Here is a 23,898-nt window from a genome sequence, read left to right as displayed (position 1 = left end):
CACAAATCTGGGAAACGTGGTGGATTCTGCCACAGGGATGAGAACAAAAATACTGAATGCTGGAGGTTTGGGAGGGAAAAAAAAAATGCAATTCCCTGATCATAACCATGTTCCCTGGCACTGGGCTGTGTAACTCAGAGGGGAGTAAGTGGCAGCAATTGCATCCTCACAGAGCAGGTGCCTTCCAAAAGCGTCTCACAGCAACAGCATCCTCAACTTCCTGGCTGCGGAATTCGGTGGTGAAGGGGAGAGGACTGGGGGAAATAAAAGCACAACAGCTGCAGTGCCACAGGCCCATGGAATAAGTCAGGAGAGCACTGTGCACACCCACCATTCTCAATCATTAGGAACAACATATGGTGGGTTGGTGTTCGTGCTGCCTTTCTCTGCCTGCCCTGTTTCTGCTCAAGGTGTAAGTAAATTAGGAGAGAGGAATGCTGCACACGTGAGCAGAGATCTGCAGGGGGAACAGCCATATGGGGTCAGGAGGATGTGTAAATTCTTTGCTGCTGCATCTTCGTCAATTCTAAAAGCTCCAAAGGCACCAAAAAATGATTCAGTTTTGTGTCTGTGTGGTCAAAAGCTTCCTGTGCTTTTTTTCTCTTCTCACAGTGGCTGAGACACCCCATCATTGGCCACAAACTCCCAAAGCACCGAGCACAACACCACAACGTTTACAAACAAGGTGACAACAACTGGGATGGCTCATCCAGCCCTGAGGGCATCTCATAACCAATCTCTGTGTATTCACTGCACAGAGGTTTGTGAAATCAGCCAAAATCCAAATTGCTATATTTGAGACAGCCAAAACGGAGTCAGACAGATACCCTGGACTGTGCAGGGTGGCCCAGGGGTGCCCAGAAGTGGGAGGTGGGTCCTGAAAACACCTTTCACATGGGCAGCTCGGCAGAAGCCATGGCTGCCACTGAGGATGGCAGGCAAGGATCAGTGTTGGAGCAGGAGGAAAAAACACAGGGATGGCGTAGGACAGGAGTCCAGACAGAGGCACAGGCTCAGAGCACTGCACAGACATCAGCTGAGGCAGGTGTGGTGCCAGGATCTGGGGAACAGCAGGACCAGGACCCGTGGGGGCACTGGGAACGCTGCAGCTCGCACGAGACGTGCGCAGGAAAAAAGAGCAAAGCCTTCCCTTCACTTCTGTCCCAAGCAGGATTGTGAATTTCACCTAAATTTAGACTGCTTTTGATGCTGTGAAAGGTGGCAAAATGAAAAAAAGAAATGCCAGTGCTGCCAGAGGAGCTGGGGATGGTGACAGGCGCTGCTGCAAGAGCGACTCACGGCGAGAGCCCGGGAGAAGTGACACGGGGTTTGGTGTCACAAGTGTGGAGTTAACCTTTGTCACCTCCATGTTCAGCCCACTTCCCCCTTTAATGAAGCAGCTTGATTTATGTATGAGTCATTTGCCTTCATAAGAAATTTATTAAATTATCATCTCTTTTTTCCCCCCTCCAGATTTGTCACTTGGAAGGCAGTAATTGGTGTTTGAACCCGCGGTGGCGTGCCACCAAACGAGTTCCAACAACCCCACGTGTTCCCTGCTCTCCCACCAGAAGGGAGGACTCCCAGGAAAAGGGAAAATCCTGCTGCTGCCTCTGATGCTGATGGCCTGGGAATTGCAGATTGTTTTCAGTCCCTGAATGACACAATCTTAACAAGAGCTGGGGAGCAGCACAGCCTTGGTGACTGAAATGGGGTCTGGCTCCATCTCGGTTCAGCAAACAAGAAATCCAAGGAATTCAGTAAGGACCAGCTCCATGGCTAATGTCAGACATGTTTCAGTACAGTGCTGAATCAGATCCTAATCTCCCGCTCCCCTGGCATCCCAAAACATGAAAACAATACAACCATGCCAAGAATATGCCATAAAAAGAATTGCTTTTAGTTTAAAAAAGTAAGTTGTAAAACACTCACAGAGTTGCAATTGGACTTTATCTCCCTGCAAGTGTCATTTTACATTAGATTCTTGTTTTTCATTCACAATTTGAATCAAAAAAAGTACTTCTGTTTTAATTAGTTTTATAAATTTGCTGAGCTAAATGAATAGGGCAGTAAAATCAAAACTGCAGAAAATGCGTGTAATCTCAGCAAACTGCATTACTTCTGGAACAAATTGTAAACCCAAAAATTAATTAATTAAATTTATTAAAATAATTTGAATTTAATTATTTGATTAAAATTATTTGAAATGCCAAGATGTGAAAACTGTGAATTAAGCTGCCACTGAAAATCTACAGCTCATTTTAATAACCTGCAATAGCCCCAGCTACAAAATTCTCTGCTCCAGAGAAATCAGCTGGGTGTGGGAACAAGCAGTTCCCACGTGGCCAAAGAGAGTGGAAGAGTTTTAAATTCATTATGTGACACCAACTGGAGACTTTTGTTCTAGATGATAATCTTAGTTTTCTCAAAACCCATTACAGTCAAATCACAACTTAAATGACACTTCCTTCCTTGTGATGGCTTGGTGTCAAAGCACTGTGAGTGATGGATTAGCAATGTTTGATTTCAGCTTTCAGGGCATTAATAATCATGGGAAATAGCTCTTATAAGCAGGGCTTCCTTGCCCACTGGCTGCTCTGCAGATTGCTAGGACAAAAACCAACCTATAAATGCAGAAATTGTATTTCAGTACAGCTCTGCCAGCTGGCCACTCCATTATGCACATAATTCCTTCAACTTGGGCTTCTCAGTAGGAAAAAACCCCAAATCCTAAATTGAATACACCTTAGGAATATCAATTTAATTAAGAGGATGACAAGAGGAAATTAAGGCAGGAGGGTGTTTATTACCAGAATAAATTTCTACCTGCACTGCACTGATACACCCGTGCCCATGTATTGATATTTTCTAGTGGGAAAAACCTGTGCAATGTTTTGCACCACAGGTACCTGTGAGAGCTGAGCAAAGGGGACAAAAATCTCACTCCTGAGCTGCAGGAGAGGGAACAGATGGTGCAAACGTTCTCACACACACACAAATTCACGCTTTTTCACGACACAAGGTTACTTCCATGCTTAAGCTTAAAAGGGTTATGGCTAGAGCTAGTAATTCTGGATTCTGCACTAAAATTGCCTGGGAAAGGGCTGCAGCAGGCCAGGAGCTGAGGTGGAACAGAGGCTGGATGAGCCACGGGTGGGGCTCACAGGGAGCCACACACAAACTCTCTCTCCACACCAGTGCTTCTCTCCAGTTCACTGAGCACTTCCATGCACATCTCCAGAGCTCCTACAGACCCCATGGAGCTGCCTGTTGGCACCAGCATGGCCCCCCACACACAAATAACAGCCCAGCACACTCAGATGCTTTATTTAAGAACGTGCATGCAGACGGTTCTCTAGAAAGCACACTCTATAAATAAAACATGTTTAATAACCCAAGAAAACCAAACAAAATAAATAAACCATGCTACTGACTGGCAACCTCCTCTGCAGAAGAATCTGTAAAACACTTTCCAGGGTTTGCAAAGTGCCTGCCTGCAAAATATTTTGCATGATACAGTGCTATTCCTTAAACAGCTGTGATGGGCCACATGGTGCAGCAGCTGACAAACTCCCTGCTGGACAGCTCTCCTGCCCTCCAACCAAACCTGCTCACATTCAGCTGGAGTCAGTGCTCCGTTTTATAACTGCAAGGGATGATTTATTAAAAAAAAAAAAAAAATGATGACTGTGTTTTCCCACTGCTGGGAGTCAGTGTGGTTCTTGTGAGGTCAGAAATGCCAGCCAACCTGTGCCAGCTCACTGCCCAGCCTGACAGATTCCCTACAGACCATTAAGGGAAGCAGGGAAGCCTGAAGTGCTGAGTGATGTTCTCACAGCTTTCTATTTCACTTCGGGACACTCTTCTCACCTGCAGCATGGAGTGACATGAGGCACACTGAGGTCTGAGCTTATTCTGGGTTTATTTCTAGCTCTGGATGAAGGGCTGAAGCCACGCTGACCTGTGCTGATGCTGGAAGTGATCAGGCAGCACTCCTGCTCCTTCCTGCTGTGAGGAAAAGGGTGGGAGATGGGGGAAAGGGGCAACTGTCTGGTCCCAGGCAGGAGGGAGATGTGCCCCTGGGGTGCAGCACGAGTGCAGTCTGCTGAAAACCCCTCTGAAACTGCTCTAACAAGGCTCTGCAGCTGCCTCTGGACAGGAGCTTCTCCACTTCAACTCTCTGTGTTGGGGGGGAAAGTTCATTCCTATAGGAAGGGCTGGCAGGATTGAAGCCAAGTTTGTAGGAGGTGACTTCCAGAGTCAATTTGTTCTTCTCTGCCCTTTTTTTTTCTCTGTATAAAGCTGAACACGCAGGAGAAGAACCAAATCCAATTGAGCATCACCTAATTTTTCTCAGAACAGAAGCTCCCTTTCATTAAAAAAAAAAGAAAAATCCCTTGTAATTCCATCCATGCTGCAATCTTGTGAATTACCAGAATGGATTCTGGATAGAAAGCTCCTGCTCTGGGGTGAGCCCTCATTGTTGGCTTCCTTGCTATGCACTGCACACAGCTTGCCTTGTTTCACTGCCAGAAGTGCTGCTGCATCTTTTTGTCCTGCTCTCCCCAGATCCCAGCCACTCTTCTGTTGGATCTGTGAGTGCCAACAGGTGGGAAGGGGTGTGGGGAGGGAGAGGCTGCCAGGGTGCTCCAAAGGACCATCTGTGTGGGCAGGGAATGCACAATCCCAGCCAACGACAGGGGAACATCTGTCTGCCTCCAGCTCTTCACCTACTGCAAAGGTTACGCACCATCGCCGTGCCAGCTGTGCCAGGCACCAGTTTAACACAAAACACCCCAGAAGCAGCCTGTGGGGACATATTTTTGTTGTCTTTAGCCATTTTAAAAACAGAAAATTCTGCCTAATTGAAAGCTGGAGTGCCTTCCCACTTCTCCCCGCACCGGAGGAGTTACTGGGGTCAATCAGGTGTTTATTTGATGACACATTCCCACTCCACACAGGACCCCTGCAGTGGTTCATACTATTTGCTCTGCCTGTCTAAATCTTGGGATTATAAATTTTGGGATTATACAAGCAGCCAGATTTCCCAACAATAATATTGAAGCAGGGAGCTTAATACTTTTAAGACACTATCAATCACACACTCACAAATCCACAGAGTAACCCAGAGACAAAAATTTCCCCCATGCTCCTCATGGATTTTGCTACAAATAAACTGAAGTTTGCCACTCCTGCACTTTCCCTTTCCATGACTGCTGCCAGCTCTGACATTTTTTATATTCCTCTGAGTAACTAATGCCAATTTTTTTTGTATCTTTATCAGCAAGCAAAGGACTCCTGCAATCCTCAACCTTGTGAGCACAGTCAGAGGTATTTCCCAGGTGACATTCAAGAGGAGAAAGATGGAAAGCTGCTCAGTTACCTCTCTGGTCTAACATAACCTGGAAGGTTTGGGTCCTTTTTTATGTTTGAACATCCTACTCTTTAAACATGTTTTGTAAATACTTTCTGGACTTTTTAGGGAATACTTGGTGGAGGTACCACCTAAGGAATTCACAGAATTCAGAGAGTGACTGGGCTGGAAGAGACCTTCAAGATCATCGAGTCCGAGCCATGCCCTAACACAACTGAACCCTGGCACCCAGTGCCACATCCAGTCTTTTTGTAAACACATCCAGGGATGGGGACTCCACCACCTCCCCAGGCAGGCCATTCCAGAACTCTGGCACTCTTTCTGTGAAAAACTTTTTCCTAATATCCAACCTATATTTCCCTTGGTGCAGCTTGAGACTGTGTCCTCTGGTTCTGTCAGTGCTGCCTGGAGAAAGAGAGCAACCCCACTTGAGCACAGCCGCCTTTCAGGAAGGAACTCCATCTCAGAGTCAGCCTTGAAATGTGCCCCCTCTCCACGTGATATTTTTTACCTCCCAAAAGCAGCACTTACTGCCATTTTTATGAGGCTTTTTGATGCCTATTTGTAACTCTCTGCCTTTCCAGGTTCCCTCCCTATCCCTCAAACCCAACGAGCTGCTCGCCGAGCGGCACCGCCGCGGTTGGCGCGGCCGCGCTCCCGCCCCGCCAGGCTCTGCTCTCCAGGGTTTGTTTTCTACACCAGCCACTGGTAAATGAGGCTGCTGTGACAGGCCACTGGCTGGATAATGAGTTCATTCTCCAGACCCACCGAGAGCACAGTACTTCCCTGGCCCATCTGTTCTCACGGCACGGCTCCGGGAACACCGTTTGTAGAGAGAGCAGCAAACACCTGGCAGAGCTGCTCATGTGCAATAGACCCCGGGTTGATTGCCCCTGCAACACACACTGCAAAGCCTCCTCAGCCAAAAAAAATGGGAAGAGACAGAGCTCTGGGATTACTTCAGAGCCATTGCTGGAAATGCTTAAACTGGGGGGAAAAAAATTTTTAAGGAGGAAGAAAGCCTCCAGAGGGCTGAAGAAACTCTTGTAGCACACACACGGCACAGGCACAGTGCTGTCCCTCAGCCACCTCTATTTCCTCCAGGTTTTCTAAGAGAAATAAAAGCTCCAGCAAAGTCACAGGTCTGTAAACAGAAGTGGTCAAAAGCAAAGATCTAGAGATACTAGAACAAGAAATGACACTTTAAAAGTTTATCCAGCCTTGACTGAAACTGGCACACCTGACCTCAAAAAGGAAAAAGGGAAAAAAAAAAACCAGTTAAAAAGTCTAGGTACCATCTGGAAATGTTTTTAAAGGAAAACTGGTACCATCTTCAATTTGGAGAAGGGATGAATAAAACATGATGGGGCATTGGTCTATTTGAACAATGAGTAATTTAATGAAGATAACGTGGGCTCTGTAATGTCCCACCTCCTCAGTACTAAAGTGTGGTAGCAGATGACTGACAATACCATATTTCAAACTGCCTTTAAAAAAAATTCCCTTTGTTTTTAAACACATTGTCCCACAGAAGGTGCTGCTGGTTGACATGAACAAGGGGCAGATGTGAGTGATTCATTAACGCCTTGAGGCTGCTGAAGGTCAGGAGAACATCCTCCCTCACATCCAACAGGACATGGTAACAGTGAGCTCTCATGGTTAGGTTGGGATAGGAGCCAGCTGTTAGCAGCAGAGCTTGCTCCAGGTAAAACCTTCCACAGCTGCCTATTATCCCCATCACATTATTTCTCCTGACAGAGGCAGCGCTGTCCATATAGATCACAGGTGCAATCCAGTATGGAAATCCTATTTAGATGTGCAATACATTACTGTCTTCTCCCTGGCTGTACTAATGTCTGAATTAACCTGTAATATCTCATGGCTGGAACCTTTCTTTAATTCATACTGAAGACCCCTCACACAATCTATGTGCTGAACAAAGTAGTAAATTCACCTTAACATCTTTATGCTTTTCCATAGTGTTTAAATCATTCATATCCAGACTTCCTGTGTGTTCTGGATCGGGTGGAAATGTTTCTAGCACATAACTTTTCCATTAATGGTTTTGGGGAATGAACTCTTTGAAGAGAAAGCTCTGTCCTTTAATCATTGGGCGAAAGAGCAATGCCCACACTTCACTGCTGCAGGATGAGCTGGAGAAGCCCCTGGGCTCTGAGCCATCCTGAAGGGAGATCCCTCTGAAGAGTGGCTGGGATCAGGCCCTGAACCCATCCCTAGGGAACAGCACACACTGCAAATGGGTAGCTGGTGGGGTGGCATCTCCCTCCCTTCACCTGTGTGCTTCCCCTGTATGGGCAAAGAAGACTGGAAAACTCCCCTTTCTGTCACAAGATGTGCTTCTGTGAGTGAAACCCTCCAGATGGACTACCCTCAACAACAAATGCAATTATTCACCAAGACTTGATAAAACCTTGAAAGCAAGTTCAGAACAGGCTCCACTGCATCATCTGCAGGAGTTGAGGAGGGTGAACAACAGAGCTGCATGTAGGAAGTGAAACGCTGCACTGTACCTGATTTATGAGACATCTTCCAAAATCAGCTTCAGTGAGACACAGCAGGTAAAAACCACTATTAAGTACAGCAAAACACATAAAAACCACATTAAAGAATTTGGCAGAGTTCTCTAAAGTTCAGAGAAAGAATCTTCCTTTGCAAGGACCCTGCACACCAAGACACTGCAGCCTTTAGGGCATTGATGACACTGACTGTCCCTCTCTTTTGACAGCCTCACTTTTCTCCATCAACTCTTTTCCCTCTGTGGTTCTAACCCAGAGCTAGAAGGTGCCACAATCACTGCTACAGAGGCTGGAGGAGAAAGGGGGTTGTTACACTGTGAAATCCCTCCAGCTGATCTTTATCAAATGTGTTTATCCAGGACAGAAAGCCCCACTGTGGGCAAAAGCCTCTCTGCTTTTTGGGAGTCTGCATGGGCAGCTCTGGAGCCACCTGCCACTATGGAGCAGGAACTGCCACACCAAGAGCTGGCAGAAACTGGGTCCACGAGGCAAACTTCTCCTTTAGAGACTCCAGCTCCCTGCATGCCTGGGAGAAGGGACTGTGCCAGCAGCTGACTGGAAACTTCGCCAAAATTCTCATGGTTTCCTTCACCCAAATATTGTTTCCAGTCTTGTGGGGCCAAGGAACATTTTGTTGAAAGCACAAAAACTTGCTTTTGAAATAGGAGAATATCGCAGGCAAATGTCAGCATGGTACAACAGCACAGTGCCACTCTGTGTACTCCAAATTTCTGGCCTGAGTCCAGCCTTTCAAACACAATGGGTTCTCCCCAGTGCCATGTGTTACCACAGGTCTCTCCCTAATTCTGAACCTGCTCAGAGAGGGTTTGTCCTCCTGCAGTGCTCTTCAGCTGCTCCCTCCAGCCTCTGACCTTTTGAAAGCTACCTGGGAAATCCCACATTTGGTAAGAGACTTTTTAAAGCAAACAGTTTACATATGATTAATTCTTCCTGTAGAACTCAAAAAAACCTCCTTCCTGATTAACAAAGGTCACTGAATCTCAAAAGTTAATGGCAGACACTTCAAATATATTACAGCCCTTGTCTAAAAAAAACTAAGTAAAACAGAACTGGGTTTGTCTGGAGAAAATAGATGTGGCAGAAGAAAAGGCAAGAAGGTGGGTAGGTACAAACTGGAAAACTGATAGGGGAGCAGCTGTGGGTTAATTTCAAGAGCTGGAGAGGAATAGGGCAGGAGCTCTTGCCAGAGCAACCCCAGATTTAGAGAAATAAATATATATCCTGACAGTGAGCACTGCTGGAGTCACTGGGTAGTGGGATATTCCCTGAGTGTTTGGAGATTGCACTTTCCCGATGAACGACCCTATGAAAATGTGGAGAGGGAATCCTCAATCATCTTCCTGCACGTTCCCATCATATCTTTCTCTATAAGGCAGCCATGTCTTTGCTACCCTGACTGATCCATAATTCATAATTGTTATCCATGCTCAATAATTACAGTGTAAATATTTGGGTAATTTAGAAGTATCTTTCTCCAGCAGAGTTTAGCCTATGCCACTGAATAATGCACAATTTAAATGTTTGTGACTAAAACTGTTCTCTCCTCTTTCTTTTCCTTCCCCATTCATACTTCCAAAATGTTTTCAAAATGTTAGCAAAAAGAGGAACTTGAAGAGGGAATCTCATTATTTCAAGGCAGAATTAAAAAATTATGAAATGCATAATGCCCAATTTATCAATCAAAGCAAACTGCAATACAGACACACTGAAAGCCCTTCACTCTCTAATCACTAATAGGTAACACTATCAAATTCAGCCCTACACTCTATTAGAATTGCAGTAGAAAAGCACTTAGTGTAATGCCCAAAGACAGCTCACCAAACACTGCTCACTTGGCTCAAAGACAAGGCTGAACATGTTAATAATTTGAAAGCTTTCTTAACCAGTGTGCTTTATCAATATGCCCAGAAAATGAAATAAAATACCTACACACAATTTCTGTAGATTAAAAAAAAAAATCTAACTTGTATTCAGCCCAAGAACTGAGAGTTTTCTCCCCAAATTTGTGAATTACCCGTGGATGCCTCGCTGTCCCAGCTGCAGCGCCCATCATCTCCCCGTTGCAAAGTGCAGGAATCATTTCCATTCCTTCTTTCTGACCACATTCATTTCAGGCTTGCTTGTAGCAGGATTTTTTTCTATGTCCTCATTCCCTAATTCCTCATTTTCCCATCAGTCTCCCAAACACCACAAACATACAGCGTTGGCAGAGCAGGGATGAACTTCATCCAATCTTCTCTCTCAGTTGTGCCTTCTTTCCTTGACCTCCTCCAAGGGAGGAGGCAAAGACACCAAACCTCTGTGACCAGGTCCAGTGCTCATGTCCTCTCTTTTCATGTTATTTTCAACCTCAAACTTCAGATTTCCTAAGGTTTTCTTATTATCCAGAGTAAATATCACCAACAGAGCAGTGCTGTAAAGTACCCGGAGCTGGAGCAGAACCACCCAGCTGCAGGCAGCAGCACAGTTGTGACAGGGGGATGTAGCAAACACCAAGTTTACACACAGACAGAGACACTGTGAGCTGGTGACAAGCAGTACAAAGACTTATTTGATGCAAAGACAGAATGACTGCATTGCTTATGTCAAAAAAAGATCAGTGGAAGCATAACAACAGAGCATTCTGCATGCTACACGCACCGCATAAAGCACAAAAAATACTCTTTATGTTTCCTGTGCTTTCCTAGCCTGGTTTCTCAGGAAAAAAACAAGAGCTGTGCAATTGTTCTGTCACTCATTGCTTCCCCAAATAACTTTTGAACCTGTTGGCTGATCTCAGGTTTGACAGATAGGCTGAGGTCTCAAAGGGATCACATTCCTATCAGATGCGTGAAAATAATAGAGACTCAAACCGGTGCCTTTGCCGAGCTGCCCCCAGCGCCGTGCCTGCCTCTGCTCTGAACCTCAGGGGTACCAATTAGCCCACGAGCCAGAGCAGCTCTGTGGAGCAGGGGACAGCTGGGGGAGTGCTGGAATGCTTGCTTACATCTTCAGACAACGCTCCCAGCAAAAACATCGGTGCGCGCGCCCCGGCGACAGGAGGGCTCAGCGCCCCAACCACGGGACACGGCGAGGTGAGAGCTCAGATCCATCCTCCTCCAAGCACAGAAATGCAGAGTGGAATCCCAGAGTGCCAGTGCTCCCAGCCCAAGCTGGCCTTGGTGTGTTTGGTGCTTACTTTGTCCTCAAACCGCAAGGCACTGATGGTGCCAACGCCCCAAGGACCGCCCTGTCCTCCCAAGGCTCACCAATAAATGGCAATTTCTTCCTCGCCCTCCCCCTGCCTGCCCCTCAGAGCTGCATGCAGCAATTCAACCTCTGAGCTCCTAAAGCACACATGCATTTTCTTGCTGGTAACACCAAAACAATAAGAGAGCCGTTGCCTGGCAAAGAGTAAGATCTCTGTTCAATTTTAAGGGGATGTGTATGACAGGGAAGTTACAGGACTCTCATTCTAATAGCCAATGCTGCTAATTAAAACTGTTTTGGAAGATCTGCAGCCAGTATATAAATCACCCCTCTATATGCTATAAATAAGAGGCAGATACGGAATTGAATAGCTCCCATTTGTCAACGGAATGAAGAGATTTGATTGTGTCTTTTTGAATAATAAATCCAGACATACCTAGCAGGGCACAGAGAGTTGCTCCAAGTGTCTCTTTTATCAAACAACAATGATTATATTATAGGGTTTGCATTATGGGCCATCATCCATTTCTCTTGTTTTCTCATTTATCGCTGACATCCTCCCTCCCAGATGAAACATTTTGCTCTCCACAGAATGTATTCATGCAAAGATCTCTGGAGCCAAGCAGGAGCAAACACTACTGAGTGTCCTGATGCAGTATGTGCCTACCAGAAGGGAGTTTTGTAGGGAAACTGAGCTGTGGAATCCTAAATACATAGATTTTTTTCACCCTAAATACACAGGTTTTTCACCCCATCCTTTTTTCCACAGCGCTTCTAAAGGACACTCAAAATGCACTGTGTACCAGACAGAGGAGAATCAAACCATTCTTATTGGCAATGGATGTCCATTTATGCAAAACAATGCAGAGAACCAAAGATAAAGTCCTGAAGATCATCTTATAACATCACTGAACAATGGAAACTCCAAAGGCATCCACACACAAGAAGCAGATTCTTAAAAATAATAATAATAACAAAAAGAGTAATACCTCTGTACTGTATGGAAATCTCTTTCCAACCATGAACACTACATTCCACTCACAGCCACCATGTCTTTCTCACTGTAAAAGAAAACAAACAAATGGGCACCAATTAGAAAAGGGCATTTATTAATGCTAAGTTCAGAGTAGCTTCAAATTTTGCACATGCACTCATAAAACAGAAGATTTAGGATTCCCTGTCACACGGGAGGCTGCAGAAGGTTAATTGAGCTCATTGTAGAAGTATCATTACCTCTATAACACACCTAAGGAAAAAAGCACAGCAGTCAGGTTATGAAGATAGATTTATTTTAAGCCTTTAAAACTATTTGTCAAATTTTTGCCCTCTGACAGGGTGAGGATTCCTCTCACTTTGTCCCTAAATTCCAGTGCAGCTGAGCAGCAACTTCCACTGCATTTCCTCGGCTGTGGATTTCACACCCTCCCCCAGAGATGCCCTTTTCCCACCCACTGATGGACTGAGACAGAGAAGTCGTGACCTCTGGCATCTATTCCCATTTTCCCAAAGGAAAAGCATTCTCTGGGGTGGACCACAGGATTTCCTCTCCCCTGCTGAAGGAGCAGCTGCTGGCTGGAGGACAGTGAAAACAGCTCAAGGGGCTGCAGAGAAATTCCTGTGGGCTGTGCCTTTATCTTTGCTTCTGCTGGAGCTTAAAGTGGGGAGAAATAAGGGGGAAATCTTCCCACCTGGGATCCCTCATCCTCCCTTCCAAACAGGGCAGCAAATGCCTCTGGTCCCCTCAATATCACTGGGATAAACAGCCTGCTCCTCATCTGCTCAGGCTGGTAAAGCTCTGACCTAGGTGTGCTTATGTCACCAACAGTAACTGCAAATCCGGATGACTTTATTGTTTTGGTGTTATCTTTGCCAATAAAAAGAAAAAGACAGCGCTGGCTGAAAGAATTTGATGGCTACGCAATTATTTTGAGATCCCAGCCTGCCTCCCCAGGTGCTCACCTGGCTGTCTGCCCTCCCCTCGCTCCCGGGAGTTTCTGAGCCTAAATAATGTCCTAGGCACCACAAGCCAGGCCATGGCTCCCATGTCTCCAACTCTGCAAAGACTTTGCAGTCACTGTTTTGTACCCGATGATGACACAAAAGCTACTGCAGAGCAATTCACAACGCAGGCACACACAGCACGAAACGGGCAGATGGGACTCAGAGCACAAAGAGGATAAAACATCATTTTAACAAAATCCATTTGTTCAGATGACCCCAACTTGAAATTAAGGTGTTAAAATCCATGACAAACCTGATTTCTGATTGGCAGCCAGTGATGTCAGCCCTGTGCCAATTATAGAGGGAATTCACGCGGCTGCCTTTAAAAAGAAATAATTCCCTCTCCGATACAGCAATAAGACATTGTAGACAGCCCATTTGCAGGGGATTACGCGGCACTTCTCAGGTAGTTAAAGTCACTGAGCCTTTTGACCTTGTGCCTCCTAACACTACTGGAGGCACAATCCCCCAGGGACACGCTGCTTATCATGTGTGTCTTATTGCTTAAACAAAACCCAGCCACCCAGCAACCTGCGCCCGCCACCCCGGGCTCTTTGGCTATGAATTATTACGCCGAAACAACACGAACATAATAAACAGCACTATTTATTAGCTTATTCTATGATTTCAGAGATGACTACACAGACTGAGAAAGAAGAGGAAGCCTGTGCCAGGCTGGAGTGAAAGCATTTCTCGGGTCACTGCCTTAAACACAGATTTTTCGTGCTACCACGATGCTTGCGCAAGGCGAGTAAATCTTTGCGCGCTGCAGTCTTGAAGTGGCTGGAATTAATCGTCCCTCCAGATGGGATCCGAGCTCACTCACTGCCATAACGTTCAGCACGTAATGAACACCAGGCAAGGTGAAAATTGATATCAAGAACACTTCTAAGAGCTAAAAAGTTAACACCTAAATTGGAAATCAATATATGCTGTAAGTATTGATCAGCAGAACAGAAACCCTCAGGTTTTTGCCTCTGCTGAGTGGATGCTGTTGGAGGTTGAGCTGAAGTTCCACTGAAACACCCTACTTTAACAGTTATTTGAAAAAAAAAAAAAAAACATAAAGCACCCCAACCTTATGAAGTGATTATCTAACTTTATGGAGTGATTGTCTAACCCTTCCACAAGTGCATCCATGCAGAACAACCAGGAACGTGCCAAGCCAGGTGTCAGCAGTGATTTTTTCGCTGTCCCTTAGTTTTTGAAGCCATGCTTTTGTCCTCAAGACTAACAGAAGAAGCCAGAGCTGAGGAGCAGCATCTTTGAGGAGGATGGATGGCCTTTGGTGCAGGCATGGGAAGGGCACATCTGTACCTGGTGATGGAGCACAGGACAGAGATTTTGAGCTTGCTGAGCACATGGAAGCCCAGGTCTCACCACAAGGGCAACTCTGCTGCTTTGGGAAGGGGATCTCTGCACAGTGCCCTGCTCTGGTGGGGACACAGCTCCTTGGGTCAGTAGTAGGTGGAGAGCAGCTGCAGAATGTGTCATCCCATGCTGTGTATCTGCTCAAAGCAAGCTTTTCAGACACGCTGATGTATGAAAGAGTGGTGAAAAACAAATGTTTCATTGTTTGAGTCCTCCAGCCTGCAAGGAAGCAGGAATTTCTGTGCTCTACATCAAAGAAACACTTGACCCGATGTGATCAATTCCTCCTCCTAATTATTACACGCTGAAAGACCTGAACTTCTGCGAAGTCTCCCAGGTGAAAAGGGGCAAGAATATCTCAGAAAAGGTTAGAAAATCTGTACATTTCTATAAATATTTGTTGGTCTGCATTCCTTTAACTTTGCATGATTAAATACAGCCTGCTTCTGTTCTTCCACTTTATCCTCCGGGGAAATTTATCATCAAAATTATTTTACAGCATTCATTACTCTAGCCTCATTTAAAACCTTGCCCTACTTATTATTTAGGCTGCAAAAAAAATGTTGCTTTGTATAGTATTTCCTATAATAGTCTCAATCATTACATTTAAAAGATTGCTGTAAGGCAGCTTAGCCTGCATTAGAGGAAAATAACGTGGGATGCCATAGTTAAGTGTTACAGTTTTAATTCAGCTTTTGTTTCCCAAATCATAACAATGCAATGTTTCAGTTCCTTAAAAGGCTCTCGCTGCTCATTAGCAGCATCCAGGACTTCAGCCCCTGGAATTCAAAGGGACATCCAGTGGTTCTTCTCCCTTAAAAAGTGGTGGGGAAAGCCAGAGGGATGGGAGGGAATGGAAGGGAGGCAGGAGGCTCCATCAGTTAAGAGGTGGGGCTGTCTTTTAAATCAGTGGTGCAGGGAACACACTCAGCTGTGACAGAGCAGCAGGGAACGCAAATAAATTATGTTTGTTTAACCCTCACTCAAGATCTCTGTTTAGGACAGAAAGACAGACACGGCTGTAGAAAAGAAATAAATGCAGAGTTTAAACGGAAGGAAAAAAATTAACTTAAATCCCAGTAGTGCTACATGAAGCCTCTTAATTTGGGCTCCTTCAATAATGAGACTGCTCTGATACTGAATACCATTGTTGGCCTTTTAGATAACACTGTTTTGTGTTTGTCTAACCCTTCTGTGCTTCTGAAAAAGCACAGCTGGTCCTGCACTGCAGACCCAGCTGGGGAGGTGATCAGGGAGAAAGCATCTCCTCCCCACTAGCAGCCCCACCAAGGTCTCCTCTGACATGGGCTGCACAACCAAAGACTTTTGCTTCTGGTTTGACCAGATCAAACTCAACCTGCAACCACGGGGTGGGCAAAAGCCACTCATTAACACAGCACATTTTTTGGAGGTTATGTCATGTATTTACTGTTTAGGCTGTTCTATCCTCCCTCACTGCCTTCTCTGGACCTCACTGACCTCAGTGACTTTTTGCTACCCCAGACCTGGCTATCCTTCCCTCTGTTCTCCATCCCAAATCAAAGACCTGACACGGGACTTAGGAACACACAAGAAACCCCTGGTTTAACCCTCTGCAATGGTGAAAATTCCCCAGCTATTCCTAATCTTCACTTCAGGTTTTGGTTCCTGACTCTAGTTTTCCTTTTCACCCACCCACCTTGTCTTTCTGACTGTTTTCTACAAGGGGCCTTGCAAAGACCTTTCAGCATCGTAAATAAATGAGATAAGCCAGTTCCTCTCTCTTCCTTTCCTATTGACAAGTTCAAAGACTTCTAAGAGATTAAGAGAGAAAGACTGTAAGTGACCTGCTGGGTCATCAAGCCTAGGCTTTCCCTATCACTTCCAGCCATATCCTACACTACCTTTCTACTGGATAAGCCTGATCTTATCAGCATCTCCCAAATGTTTTCCTTTTTTTTTTTTTTTTTTTTTTTTTTTTTTTTTTTTTTTTTTTCCTTATCATTTGAACCAGTTTACGAGGTACAAATGAAAGGCTTAGTGGTCTGTAACTCCCCGGATCATTTTCTTCCTGGTGTCACCAGAAGGCACCTGGTCCTTTCTATCCACCGAGCAAACAAACACATTCCTCATCACCCACAGGAAGGGAAAAAAGAGGTGAGTTTTGGTGGAAGGAAGGGAAGGGAACAGGATAGTGGAGTTAATGTTCATACAAGATGAACAGCCAGCTCTGGTACATGCAAACTGGTGGAAAAATGAAAATTCCTATTTTATCATAGAATCACAGAATGGTTTAGGTTGGAAGGAACCTCAAAAATCATTCAGTTCCAACCCCCACTTCCACACCTTCCACTGGAGAGGGTGGTCAAGGGAGGGATCAATACTTGGCTATTATTTTATCATTAGACTTCACAGATAAATAAATATTATTTTCTTTTCTACCACTAATTGTATGGATTCAGAGCTAATAATGAAAAATATGCAACACCCTGCTATTTGTCATGCACCAAACACAGCTTTCCCCTAATTCTGTTCAGCAGAGGCAGTTCCTGGTCAGTTCTGATGAGCTGCTGATGCTGGAGGGACTGTGCTCATTAGCTGTGCCTTGCAAATCAGGCAAATCAACTTCCACCAAGCCCACAGTCACCCCAACACCCAGCTCTGGGTGCCAGCAGCTGCTCAGCACACCCAGATGCACACTGGCAATTCTGCTGGCTTTCAATAAAATCTGGTTTTGGAAAATCCATAGTGCTAGAACGCCATAAAAGGGTCTTTCCTAGGAGGGAAGTATTTTGTGCAGCCTCTCCCCAGTCACTTAGATGCAGAAAAAGCTTTAGGTCTGTCGCTGGCTGCAAAGAGCAGCAGAGACCTTGTCCAAAGGGGTCACCCTTAGATTCAGGACCTGGAGAGGTCAAATATCACCGCAGCTCTCTGGTCATGGGCGATTTCCAGGAAAGCAGAGCCACAGCCCTTTCACCCACGTGCTACACAAACCCTCCAGGTTACAGCACTCACACACAGGGAGCAGCTTGTCACCTCCTCTGGGTCCCCAGTCCTCTTCTTGCACACAGCCAACACGCCAATAGGACACGATTTCACCTCCTGGAGCTGATGTGTGAAACACTTTGGTGCAACCAAAACGTCTCCCCAAACCAGGTTCCTGGAGCAGCCTCGAGAGCACACAGGGGTGTGCAGGGCTTGAACTGCAGGGCACCCACTAACACAGCAAAAATGAGGATTGGGGTGAAGCTGAACAGATCCTCAACACTTAGAGAGGAAGGGGAGGAAGAAATTTGGATATTTTTTTTTCCTAGTGATTCATTAATTCCACAACTTGCCATACAACCTTCTTTTCTTCAGAAAAAAAAAATAAAGGTACTGTTTGTTTTCTGTAATAAATTGGCACTGTCCTCTCTTTTATGAAACAAATCTATTTGTACTTGGATATTCTGAAAAGCAGCAAAACCCTTACATAAGCATTTCGACAAAAAAAAAGATTAACAAAAACACTCACAACCTAACATGACTCCCATGGAGAGCCTGTCTGTTATGGCCTGACCACAGTCCCCCATTCCCAAACATCCTGCATTGCTGGGCAGGGAGGAGGTAGAGAAGTTGGGCATGAAAAGCTGGATTTGGGACTGAGGAGAAGTGGAAGGAGGTGCATCAGTTTTTTCTTTCTCACTATCCTACTCTGTTTTTAAGTGGAAATTATTCAAAATAATTTTCCTCAAGTCCAGTCTGATTGTGTCCCACCATTTCCATGTGAGAGCCTTAACAATGCCATCCACTTCCTGACCCCCAGATGACTTGGCATCAGCAGAAAGGAAAAGCACCAGCACTGAGGGGGTGGCTGGGAGATTATCAGCTGCTTGTCAGAAGATGACTCACAGAAATCACATACCTCCTCCTCCATCTCAAACCAGAAGCAATGAGCTGTCAGGTTGGCAAGAGTCTTTTCTGTCCCAGACCTTCCAAAAGAACTGATTTTAAACATTTTAAGCAGAAAGGTCCAAGTCCCTAACTTGAAGGGATACATCTTTTCCTGTGGTCCTTTTTGCAGATTTTACAAGAGGTCAACCAATAAAACAAGGTGGTCAGACCATCAAATGCTTGCTGTGCTTGAGGTGGCTGATTCTGACTTCTGAGTAGCTGGATCTAATTCTCTGTCAGCTCACTGTCACTTTCCTGTCCCCAGCCCCTGAGTCTCTTATCTGTTAAAAATGAAAGGTTTTGAACAGAAGCGAAGGTCATCTCTGCCTGTGCTTCTGTTCCACAGCCAGTGTTGTAGAACAAATACTGATGAGGATCATGATGATAATGAGGAAAATAATAATGAGCATTGATCTCGATGGAGATGCTCCTCTGTTCTACCCAGGCCACCGAGATGAGACTCAGGAATCCCCAGACATAAAGGATGTGTCACACTAAACTTTAATTAACAGCAAATCACAACCCAAATGACACATTCCCCCTCCTCACACTCTCAGTTTTCATAACTGACTTTTCACAATGAAACTCCAGGGGACATTTGAAACTAGAGAAGAAAGCAAAAAAAAAAAACTTCTGCCTCCACATGCAGCTGGTTACGCCAAGGGAGTCATGCAGCCATGATTCCTCTCTGATTTTGTACAGCAGAAACCACGAGCAACTTCAGCCTAGCCCATGGAGAGACACCAGCAGAGATGAGAGGAGAATTGGGTCTGGTGTGCTCCAGGGAGACACGCTTGGCACTGTGGTATTTCACAGCTTCCCCTGCTAACGGTGCCCTGGGTGTCACCAAACAAACCCCACGCTCCCACAGCTCCACTGGGTGACAATTTTCACTTCTCCAGCATTTTCTCCACGCAAACAAATCAACCTGGTCACTGTGAGGGACAAGGCCAGCTCCCCTTGTTCCCAGCAAGGAGCACTGGGGTCACTCGTGGCACCACAACATAAGCAGCTCTACAGATTTCCAGGGTTGCTCCTATCAGGATCAGAAGAAATCCGTGCTCGAGGGAAAGTCATGTAGCTGTAGATAATCAAAAAGTAGTGCTCAGGACTGAAATATTTACTTTTCAGATACAATTTTTGCTGGTGGTGTTTCTGTAATATAAATATTTTAATCTTGCTTTCAAGTGACTTTTTGGTTTCTTCCCAATAAATATGAAATATTTTTTGATAGACACACTCCTCTATAGCTGCTCGTTCAAGGCACCAAGCAGGCAAGCAAGGGTTCCCTTTCTGTCAAAGCCTAAGGGAGATCTTGTTTATGAAAAAGTGCAACATGTAGAATTCTTTAAAAGACTTTTTTTTTTAATAACTACCATGAAATCATCGACTCATTTTATGGACTAAGTAGGAGGAAGTAAGGAATATCTCAGGCAATTCCATGCATTTATATCCATTACATATAAACTCATTTCATATTGATCATGGAAAGAATAAATTGTTCAGATTAAATCAGTCTCCAGCAGGATAAGGTCACAGACTTGTGCTATTAACTGCAATTGGCCACTTAAGGAGAAGATACCAGCAGAATAGTTAAAAAACCCAGGTACATCTTCCAATGCTAACACATGCCATAAATGTTCCCCATAGAAAACTTCACATGAAGCCACAGCTAAATTCAGAGTACAACAGGAAATAGATAATGAGAATTTCGGAGTTCCATGCTGTTGTTCAGCCATCTCTTCTCCCTGCCAGCAGCTTCCAATAAAAACAGCCCTTCCTGACAGCAGGAGATTCAGCTGATGAAGCACTCAGACCAGAAGGACACAAAGCTGCACAGCCCCATCCCTCCTACATGGCCCTGCATGGGCAGAATCAACATTTACAGCACTGGGCAGACAAGCGGCAAGGGATTCCTGATGCTACCTTTGGGAGAAATTAATAATCATGCTTAAAAAAAAAAAAAAGTGAGAAATAAAAGGCCAAGTTTGGGTAAAATTCAAGCAACTCCAGTCTTGAAAATTGTAATTTAGGCAGCTCAGAGTGCTGTAAGACAGGGATCTGTTACCTAATTGAAGTGAATAGCTTGAAGTGCTCTGCTATTAGGGAATCAAAGCTCTGGCATATCTGCTGCAGTGTCTGTGAAACAGCAATAACAGTGTTTGCCCACCTTACAGAGATAATAGAAGTGGATACATTTGTGCAGAAATGTGATCATGTAAAAAGCACTGTGGTATGAAAGTGCTAAATATTATTATTAGGCGTATGTTTTCGTACTCCAAAAAATACAATTTATTCAAACTCTATTTCTTTGACACTTGTAAAAGGCTTCCAATGTGGCTTAAAACCCCTGCTCAAAAATAAACATCAGAATAATGAGCTTTCCTTATTTAATTCACCAAATAGGCACAATAAGCTCATGTTTAAACAAAAAATGAAAAGGAAACTTGCTGCTGTGCCAGAACAGCAGCACAATCAATTTTAATTAGCATTGCTCATTGTGGGAAATGATAAGGTATCAGTCATAGTAATTGGTGGTGTTGACAATTAGTCAAAGTTATTAACATCTCAAGACCCAGGACAAAAAAAGCTGGCTGAATTTTAAATATCTGGAGAAGGCTTGCCTCAAAATCCTTAATTTTCACACAGTCTGAAAACATTGCTCAGATTTATTATTTGTTAGCTTCCCATCAGAGCACAAGCACTGGGATAACACCACCAACCCAACATCCCTGGTGCCTGATCAATCCATGTTTTCCCCTGCTGGGAGTGGGGCTCCCTCCTCTCCCAGCCCTGCTTCCCACCTCTGTCCCTTTGTTTCCCTTTTCCTGCTCCCAGTGCTCATCCCAGACCCTCTCCCAGCCTGAGTGGATCCGGGAATGCTCCCAGGCAAGGGAAAGGCCTTGGAGCTGGAGCATCTCCAGCAAGGTCCCGTGCAGGAACAGGAGCCTTTGGGAGCCCAGAGCTCAGGTGGGTGCAGCTGCTGCTTGCAGGTGTGGCCTGGAGCACCTCATGTAATGGCCAACATGAGCAATGCCTCAGCCTTCTGAGAAGCTCAGGTGTGAAGCAAAGTCTGTGACAAGATCTAGGGCACTTCAGGGTTTTGTCCTGGTCTCTCTTACCCCACAAATGCCCTGCCTGTGTTTCCTCTCTGACTTCTGCTGAGAGAGGATCTGGCAGAGGAGGTCAGTGATGACAAAGGTGAGCAAAGCAGAGAGCCCACCTGTGTCGTTCACATCAGAACTGACACAAGGATTTCTGATCTTTCAGTAAAGTTTATCGGTTAATATCAGGTTATTTTTTCTGGCCACCAAGACCTTAAATTCTCCAAGGTCTAGCACTTGGCTACTTGTTTGAGCAGGGAATTCCTGAGGCACCCAGTAAGCAGGTGCTGAGAGCAGCAAATGACCCACCTCAATGAGTTGCATAAGGATCACTTATGGACACAGCTGATATACACAAAAAAGGCAGAAAATCATTGTCCAAAAAGCATTTATTTAACCTGACAGACCCCTGACCACCTGCCCTACGAGACAAAGATCACGGAAATACTCTGCCAATTGTTTTCTGCTAGAGTTTCAGTGAAAACTCAATATATTCCACCTCCCACATCCTGCTGTCCCCTCGCTGTAAATAAGATGTGTATAATACTGCAATAGCCATCCTTCTGGTGTAAGTAGGTGTTACAGTTTAAAATAGCAGAGGTGACATGTATTACTCATTTGTCCTTTTGCTCGCTTTAATGAGTTCATTTGTATGGAAATTAAAAGCCAGGTAAAAATACCATCTCTGTCCCTAACATATGTATCTGTTACACAACCACGGTGATTCTCCTGACCCTTCTCCTACAACTACCACTCCCAAAATGGTGCAGCCTTTCAAGCAACAGAGCAAAATACCAGGCTGCCACAAAGGAACAAATCCTGCCTGGCAGATGCTGCCGAGCTGCACCGCTGGCACAACTGTCAGAAAGCACAGTCCTGAAAGAAACTCCCCCAAAACCCAGCTGGGACTCAAAGCAAAGAAACTCTGATTTAAATTCCCTCTCAGGCAGCAGCCCACAGCAACAGCGGGGCTCTGTCACTGCGGCCGCCAGATAAACACCATTTTCAAGGTCAATTTCCTATGGCCAGTTGCTTCATTTCTCATCATTTTCTGTCCAACTTCATAGATTACCACTTAAAATTGATTTATTCTTTCCCTTCCCAGCATTACTTTGCACTTCATTTAAAAGGGAGGTCGGGGGGGATTTTTCTCTGTGCTCCCCACAACGACGCCGTCATACGGCGATGGGCTCAGCTGGGTTTCAATTGACTGAAACCTCTGCTCAGTAAAGCAGTGCCTTGTAAAAGCCAAGCCAAACCAAACCAAGAGGCACCTTCCAACCATCTCCCCTGCTCTTCCCCACTGCTGGAAATACTGTTTTTCAGGGACAGTGACTCGGGTTTCTTTGTTGTAAAGCAATGTTTTCATGGCCCCTAACAGAAAACTAAAGTTGTGTCGAGGTCTGGTTTGAGGTTCCTCCTGCAGGCCGGTAGCAGTGGCACTCGAGATCAGATTAAAGCTGACAGAGATGAAACTGTGCTGGCCCACATCCTTGGGCTTGCTCCAGGGCCTCTCATCTGCATTTCATCGTGATGTGAGCACATGTTCCCATCATTGGTACACTCATCTGCATCACTCTGAATGTTAATCACAGGCTAACCCAATTCCTTCAGCAAATTTATTACATACTGTTCATTAAAGTTCATAAAACCTAACGTGAGGCTGAAAGAAGCAGAACACCCTCACCGAGGATGCCTCAGCAATTCAGAGGTGGCAACGTCAGCCCGAGGAGCTCCTCCTTCCGAGGTGGGTGCCAGAATCTTTCATCCAGGGGATGAGAGGGGAGGGGAAGGAGGCAATGAGGTACAAAGAGCTGTCACAGCCCTTCAGAGAGCCCTGAAACTGCCGTCCCTGCCGGAACTCAACAAAACAAACCCGGATTTCTTCCCAGAGTAATTGAAAAATATTTTTTTTTTCAATGAACAAGGAAAAAGAACCAAGGATTCCCAGCAACGTGGGGATGTGAGGGGAAGGAAAGCGAGCTAAGAGGAGGGGATCACAGGACAGAGCTGACGGGGAGAATCTCAGCAGCACACGCTGCAAACTTTACAGGTTTTCCTGGCGTCGTGTGGGCTGTCCCCATGATGTCCCCAGCAGCTGGATTTGACAAGTGACACTTCACTGCCCTTTGGATTTACTGGCAATGCATGGCAGGAACACTTGGACACCACTCACATGCTTAAACCTAAGCATGAGCTAAAGTGCTTTGCTGACCAGGGCTCAGAGAAGCCGTGCTTGCGGTTTTTTTAGAAAGGGATGGTTTACTGCATTCCAGTCAACAGCCAAACATTACCATCTACCTTCCCAATGAACTCTGTGCATCTGAAATGATCTCAATTTCCTACACCAGTTCCTCAAAACCCCGGGAACACGCACAAATCCAAGCCT

The 23,898-nt window shown here is 45.3% G+C and overlaps 1 long non-coding RNA gene across 1 annotated transcript; it reads left to right on the top strand.

Moving 5' to 3' along the window:
* The first annotated feature begins 268 nt into the window (after window positions 1-268).
* LOC128792445 (uncharacterized) lies at window positions 269-1,872 on the top strand. Its single transcript, XR_008432414.1, has 3 exons — window positions 269-481; window positions 613-685; window positions 1,474-1,872. It is a non-coding gene; the product is annotated as an uncharacterized LOC128792445 (long non-coding RNA).
* Window positions 1,873-23,898: the final 22,026 nt, after the last annotated feature.

This window comes from Vidua chalybeata, chromosome 9 (genome assembly GCF_026979565.1).
Source record: "Vidua chalybeata isolate OUT-0048 chromosome 9, bVidCha1 merged haplotype, whole genome shotgun sequence".
In the NCBI taxonomy this organism is placed as follows: Eukaryota; Metazoa; Chordata; class Aves; order Passeriformes; family Viduidae; genus Vidua; species Vidua chalybeata.
Note: the sequence above shows the minus strand (reverse complement) of the source record. Positions and strands in the feature narration are given on the sequence as shown.